The sequence below is a fragment of the Rattus norvegicus genome, chromosome 3 (assembly GCF_021556685.1).
Source record: "Rattus norvegicus strain SHRSP/BbbUtx chromosome 3, alternate assembly SHRSP_T2T, whole genome shotgun sequence".
NCBI classification, from domain to species: domain Eukaryota; kingdom Metazoa; phylum Chordata; class Mammalia; order Rodentia; family Muridae; genus Rattus; species Rattus norvegicus.
The window spans coordinates 160,536,368-160,544,079 of NC_141536.1; the positions used below are offsets into that span (position 1 = coordinate 160,536,368).

Sequence of the window (7,712 nt, forward strand, 5' to 3'; positions counted from 1 at the left end):
ACATGGTTAGTCACCTCCATACTGCCAGAACAAAATTCCTGACAAAAATAACCTAAGCAAAGAAGGGTCTCTTTTGGCTCACAATAAAAAGAGTACAGCCCATCCCAACAGGGAAGGGTAGGCAGCAAAACATGAGGTGGCTGACACTTCTTCTTTAGACACACCCTCAGAGACAAACCCAGAGGCATGTTGTACTGGCTGGCTTTGTGTGTCAACTTGACACAAGCTGGAGTTATCACGGAGAAAGGAGCCTCCTTTGAGGAAATGCCTCCATGAGACTCAGCTGTAAGGCATTTTCTCAACTAGTGATCAAGTAGGGAGGACCCAGCCCATTGTGGGTGGTGCCATCCCCTAGGCTGGTGGTCTTGGGTTCTATAAGAGAGCAAGCTGAGCAAACCAGGGGAAGCAAGCCAGTGAGTCACATCCCTCCATGGCCTCTGCATCAGCTCCTGCTTCCTGACCTGCTTGAATTCCAGTCCTGACTTTCTTTGGTGATGAACAGCAATGTGGAAGTGTAAGCTGAATAAACCCTTTCCTCCCCAACTTGCTTCTTGGTCATGGTGCTTATGCAGGAATAGAAACCCTGACTAAGACACATGTCTCCATGACAATTATAAATCTAATCAAGCTGACAATGAAGGTCAGCCAACCCAGGGACTATGCCAGGTGCCTCCCACCTGGATGTATGAAGGCCATGTCCCTGTTGTGAGACACCTTCCCAGGCACCCATGTAATATGCCCTTTATCATCCTTTCGATCACTGTTCCCATTTCATAGATAAGAAAACTGCTAGCCCAGGGAAGCCAGCATGCCCCGTATCATAGGATCAGCAATTGACGAATACCATAGGAGTTAAAATCCACCGACCCTCAGCTCTTAACCATCATCTTCCAGGCCCCGGGCAGAGGCACGTGCAGGGCAGAAGGTCCAAGCAGCATCCGCAGTGGAGGTGATGGTCCCAACACCAGAAGAGTTGGAAGGTAAAGCAGGGTGCATGGCTGTGTGTCAGCAGGGCGGGCCCACCGAAGACTTAAGAGCTGGGTGGCGTGATATGAGTTTCCTGCTTCAAAAGATTAATGTGGTAGAGAGGATGGAAGAGGACAGACAGACAGAGGGCATTTCAGGACTCTCTATTAAAACAGTCCAAGCATGACGAGATAAGGGCCTAAACCTGCTGAGAGAGCAAAAGCCGGAGTGAGAGAGGGAGTGAGGGGCGGAGACAGAGACAGAGACAGAATGAGAGAGCATGAGAGCGAGAGAGAAATAGAGACAGACAGAGATATAGAGAGACAGAGAGAGCGTGAGAGTGCGAGAGAGAACGAGAGAGAAAGCCTGGTTGAGATTCTTCAAGGAAATGCCTCCATCCCTCAGTTTCTCAGTCCTGTCCTTTATGCTGTAGGTCTGTATTTTGCCTCAGTCAATGAGCCCAGGTTTTCCTACCCGCCACCCTCCCACACGTCTACTCCACCCCCACCAACCCCCCTTCCCCCTCTCAGAGGCAGTTCCTAAGCCCCTCCCCCGTCTCCAGGCCTGTGCTCCTCACTGGCTTCCAGTGCCACCATATATTCGTTCTACTGCCTGAAAAAAAACGCTCTCAACGGATCCCGAGCAGAAGTGAGTTGGCGCGTCAGAGCAGAGGGCATTAAGGTTAATCACCTAATAATTTACTACAGTGAGTGCATCTGGAGACATTTTGATTCCCACTAATTGTGCATTGAGCAAAGTAAACAACACATTGTCCATATCCCAGCTGTGTTAGCATGTCAAGGCGAGCCTCTCTTGTGATGTATAACGCGGCGTCGCTTTCCCCACGAGCGAGCCGAGCGTAAGGCCACTTGATGGGGCACTAGAAAGACCAACAGCTCTTCAGTCCCCATGGATTGGTTTTGTAAAGATTTTCTCTTAATAGGTCCATGAGCCAACCTGCGTCGCTGCATCCCCGGGTGCCATTCGGAGGACCTGTGTGATGGACACTGATGGGATTACTCAGTCCCAAGGCTCTCTGTATCCATGACACTCCATCATCCTCGGAGCCTGAGAAGTAGCTGTGGGACCGGAAGTTGGAGCCGAGGCAGAGTGGGCAGAGCTGCTTATAAGAGATGCCAAATCTAGGCCCAAAGCCCAGATCATCTAGCGGCTAGCCAAGAGGAGCAAACAATAATCAGGCAAGGCAGCAGCCCTCAACTAACCTGGGACAATGAACCGCCTCGTGGAAATAGCTCGAGAACCAAATCCAAACGTCACTCACTTGGGGCACCTTCCACCCCACCCCCAAACTGTCTCTGCAACGTTTCCTTCACTTCTCCTAGGCTCTGTGATCCTCATGGGGTCTGATTTTCCCATCTCTAGCTTCAAGTATGAAGGTTGGGGCCAGGCTTGGTTACCAAAAGCAGCTTCTCCCTGGGCACGGGACAAAGAGGTTAAAGATAGACACATTTCCCAAGTTTAACCAATCAGATTGATTAATGCTCAACTCAAATATCTTGTGTTAGCCTTCAGGGAAAGAGAGTTATTTGGTTTAAATTATCAAAAGAACTCAGTTTGAGCTCATAGAGAGTGATTGACACAGTACCACAAGAGAGAAGTGTATGACGAGAGACTTCAAGTAGAGGAGCTGGTACCAAACCCTGAAGAGGCTAAGGTTGAGTCCACAGGACAGTGTCTCAGTCAGGGTTCTTATTCCTGCACAAACACCATGACCAAGAAGTAAACTGGAGAGGAAAGGGTTTATTCAGCTTACACTTCCACATTGCTGTTCATCACCAAAGGAAGTCAGGACTGGAACTCAAGCAGGTCAGGAAGCAGGAGCTGATACAGAGGCCATGAAGGGATGTTACTCACTGGCTTGCTTCCCTGGTTTGCTCAGCTTGCTCTCTTATAGAACCCAAGACCACCAGCCCAGGGACAGCACCACCCACAATGGGCTGGGTCCTCCCCACTTGATCACTAGTGGAGAAAATGCCTCACTGCTGGATCTCATGGAGGCATTTCCTCAAGGGAGGCTCCTTTCTCTCTTTCTCTGTGATAACTCCAGCTTGTGTCAAGTTGACACACAAAACCAGGCAGCACAGAGAGTGCGTTCACTTCTGGAGGCAGCCATGCTTAAAGCCAGCAAGACTGAAACTTGTCCGCCCTTTGTTCTTGCCACAGAGTAGGTGTGGCTTAGGACCCCGCCACGCTTTCTGCCTGGTGACTTTTGTATCATGGTTTGCAGTACATAGAAGGTAAGGAATAATGGCCATTGGTTATTTTTAATTGCTGTCAAACTGCTATGATTGTTAAAGACTCCAAAACCCAGCCCTATTCAGACGCCATGTTTAAGTTGTATTTTATTTTTATGTGTACCTCTGTGTTTTGAGTGTGCAGGGGACACTCAGGGGCCAGAAGAGGGTGTCAGGTCTCCTGGAACTGGGGTCACAGACAGTTCTAAGCCAGCCACCTTGGGAGCTGGGTACTGAACTCTGGTCCTCAACAAGTGCTTTTAACTGCTGAGCCATCTCTCTAGCCTCCTGAACCATTTTATTTGGCAAATCAGCTCAAGAATTTGGAAAGGGGGTCGATCTAATTCCTATTTCCTGCAAAGATTCGAAGTGATGTAATGCCTCTAACTTGGAGTATCTGTTTCAAAAAGCAACCAGAGCATGTGGAATTGTCTGTAACAGCCGCAATGGTGGGAGTGGGAGGGCAAAAGACTGTGGTCTTCTAGCTGGGTGTCTGTGCTCAGAAAGACTGTCTCTCTGTGTTCTATTCTTAGCTGTCACTAAGAATCTAATCCCCATGAGGACATGTACTCCGACAGTGTATAGTGCTGTGGGTGACCACTTCCCCCCTCTGAAAGCTCTTCCGTGTTCCCGGAGCCACGTAAACACACGTAAGTCCTGTGTGCCTTCTGACTACAAAGTTCAGCACAGAGCCTTAGGATCCAGATGGGGCGGCTGAAGCTGGCTGGAACTAGGTAACTTAACAGAGTCCCTTCCACCTGGGAAAGAACAGGAAGAGCCTCCAAGCATAACCTGGGGACAGTCACCTGCCGGAGCATTTTGCTGCTGCTGATTCTTGAGACAACAGTGTGACCTTGAGGAACATCTGGCCTCTCAGCAGCGATGTTAGCAGGATAGCGGAGCCCACCTCACAGATGACAGATGGATTCAACAAGATAATGAGTACAAGCTCTTCCTCTCTAGAGCTTGGCCCAACGGAAAATCCGGCAAAGGCTTGCTAGGATTGAACTTTTAATCCCAGCACTAAGGAGACTGAGGCAGGATAACCATGAATGGAGGCAAGCCAAAACTATATAGTTTGAGACCCTGTAATTGAAAAAGAGAAGAGGAGGGGAGGGGTGGGGCGGGGGGAAAAGGAGGAGAGGGGGAGCGGGGGAGGGAGAGAAGGAGGGGAGACAGAGGGGGAGAAGGGGGAGAAGAAGGGAAGGGGAGAGGAGGGAAGAGAAAGAATGAATCTGTGCACAGAAACCTAACTCATCTGAGGAAAAAGATCACAAAACAACAGATCATTCTCTCAGGAAGTTCACGTAGGACACAGGACAAACCTGAGAGATGGTCCAGGCTGTGGTGGGAAAAGATTAGGAAATCCATCAGCACCGAATGACAAAGTAACTTATGGCTGGGGAACACGGGCTGCTGCAAGAAATGGGGAAAGAGTCCTGCAGCTCAGGGAGTTCAGACGCAGCCCAGATCTGTGGGACACACAGAAAACCCAAGTGACAGTGACACATGTAAAAGAATACACATCATATATTTCTCTGTCTCCTCCTGCAAGCTACAAGAAAATGTCCTTTTAAAACGTCTTGTGAGAGCTGGGGAGATGACTTAGAAGATAAAGTGCTTACCTTGCAAACAGGAGGACCAGTGTTTGATTCCCAGAACGCACATAAAAAGGCCAGTGTGGTAGCCTGTGCTTTTATAATCACGGGGCCGAGGAGCTGAGGAAGCAGAGAATGGAGAATCCCTGGGGTGCAATGGCCAGCCAGCCTAGACTAATCGGTGACCCTGAGTCCAAGTGAGAGGTCCTGTCTCGAAAACACAAGCCGAGTGCTGGAAAGATGGCTCAGAGGTTGAGAGTGAGAACCCAAGTTTGGTTCCCAGCACCCACATCCAGCCACTTAAAACTGCCTGTGACCCCAGCTCCAGGGAGCCAAGGCCTCTGGCCTCTGTGGGCTCCTGAACAAATGCGTTCCTAGCTACACAGAGACATAGTTAGAGATGATTTTTAAAAATCTGAAGAGACAAGTTAGACGGCAACCGGGGAAAACTCTGCAGGCTGACCCCCATGCATGTACATAGGAATAAGAAATCACACGTACGCACATATGTGCATGTGCACTTGCACATGTGTGCACACACACAGCCTAGTGAGCACACACACCACCTATGGTATAAGCTGCAAGTTGAGTGTGGAGTAGAAAAATCGGCTATGATTTGATTTTTTAATTATTAAGCACTAGTCCTGAATTACTGATGAAGTTAGAAATTTGTAGCAAGGAAACACTGAAGGTGACTAAAGGTGACCCCAGACTGTTCCCAGCTAAAAAAAAAATCCTGTGTGGTGGGCACAGTGCTGCATGTGGTGGTTTGTGTATGCTTGGCCCAGGGAGTGATACTATTAGAAGGTGTGGCCTGTTGGAATGGGCGTGGCCTTGTTGGGGTGGGTGTGGCCTTGTTGGAGTGGGTGTGGCGCTGTGAGTGTGGGGTTTAAGACCCTCATTCTAGCTGCCTGGAAGCCAGCATTCTGCTAGCAGCCTTCAGATGAAGATGTAGATCTCTCAGCTCCTCCTGCACCATGCCTGCCTGGGTGCTGCCATGCTCTTGCCTTGATGATAGTGAACTGAACCTCTGAACCTGTAAGCCGGCCCCAATTAAATGATGTCCTTCTAAGAGTTGCCTCGGTCATGGTGTCTGTCCACAGCAGTAAAACCCTAACTAAGACACTACAGAGAAAAAGAAACCCAGCCACTTTCCACAGTGTAAAACCAAGAAGAAGAAACAGGTTGATAGACTGAATTATATTATTTTTGCCGATTTAATTTTTCATTCTTTTAAATCTTACTGCAGTCGGCTGGCGGTATCCCACACACAGTGCAATTATCTTTCCTCAAAACACCATTGCTCCGTTGAACGTTTTCCCTGTGCACAAACAGGCCTGCCAGAATTGTGGTATCTTGTGAGGAAATTATCATCAACTTTCTTTTCTCTTCACGAGAAAAGAAAAGCCTGCACAATGAGACTGATGAGTGCTGCTGTTTTAGGTGCGATACCTTCGCCCAGATGGAATCTTTGTTTCAAAATATAAACATATTTTTAAACTTTTTATGTGTCTGAGTGGTGTATGCGTGTATGAACACATATATGTGCCCATTAGCTTGCCTCTTTGTGCATATGTAAACTTCAGGTGTCCTGCTCAGCCACACTCCGTATCTTTTTGAGATCAAGTCTCTCACTGAGCCCAGCTCACCATCTTGACTAGACTGGCTGGCCTGCGAGCTCCCATCAGTCATGTGTCTTCACTACCCACCCACTACTGGGGTTATGGGGACCCACTGGCAAAGCTAACATTTATGTGAGTTCTGGGACTCTGAACTCAGGTCCACATACTTATTCAGAAAGCACCCTACCCACTGAGCCATCCCTCCAGCAAACCAAACCACTTCTTTCATTCATCATCCTGGCCGTCCACCTCCTGCTCCTCTCTGATCATCCTAGTGAACCCTCGCTTATCCCTCCCAACCCTTCTGCCCCAGCAGCTTCTCTTTCTACTTTTATGTCATGTGATTGCAACATATGTAAACATAATATGTATTAAATCGTCTGTGCAAACAATGTGCCATTGCCTCAGAGCCTGGCTTACTTCACCTAGTTTGATCGTCTCCCATTCTGTTCTCTTCCCCTTCATCCCTTCTGGGAGGTACATGAGGCCTCGCACACCTTTTTTTAGCCATCTGCTTGCATTCACAGGGGGGCTTTGAACCCGCACAGAGACCTGGCCTTGCTCATTGCAGGGTACTCCCCTGCAGCATCCTCACTGTGATAAAGTCACCTCAGAGTTTTCCCACAAACCTCTGATCATCCCAACCCTTCTCTTCCATTTTCCCAAACTCAGTAAAGGATGGCCACATCCTAAAGGTGGCAGAGTGGCAGCCACTCTTGGCTGATGGCTCTCTGTTATCTCAGTTCCTCTTCCACGACGTCTCTGTTGGTTGGACCATGAACACTTCTCCCTAGTCCACCTCATCTTGTATCCTCACTGCCTGGAGCTGGTATCAGCCACCTCAGGTCTCGCCTGCTCTGGGGAAGAACTTCCTCCTCAGTCTCCCTTCGATCCTTGCCTCCTGTCTACTGAAGTTGACACATTCAGATGTTAATCATTCCGTGGCTTCCTGATATATTCAGATTGTGCCTTGTGCTCTGTTAGAGTAGAACCCATGTAACTCCATGTCTGAATCCTTCTACCACCCTGCAGCTCGTAGAAATCACAGGAGTTCACCTCTCCTTTCGACCTTTTCCTGACACTGTCTTTTCTTTTCCCCCTGGAGGATTTGCAAACTTGACCCCTTTACTCCATAGCATTCCTGGCTTCAGTGTTGGCCCCCTTGGGCTACCCCCTCTTAACCAGGCCCCTCCTACTAGAGAAAATCTCCATTGCCTTGGCAACACTCAGCACAAGCACAAAATCCCTGACTCAAGCATTTAGAGAGTGTG

General features: G+C 48.8%; 1 long non-coding RNA gene across 1 annotated transcript; it reads left to right on the forward strand.

Annotated features, from left to right (window-relative positions):
* Positions 1-1,566: 1,566 nt before the first annotated feature.
* Positions 1,567-4,029, forward strand: LOC120101814 (uncharacterized). The gene is made up of 4 exons (XR_015684043.1): positions 1,567-1,614; positions 1,910-2,165; positions 3,035-3,224; positions 3,755-4,029. It is a non-coding gene; the product is annotated as an uncharacterized LOC120101814 (long non-coding RNA).
* The last annotated feature ends 3,683 nt before the right edge of the window (positions 4,030-7,712 follow it).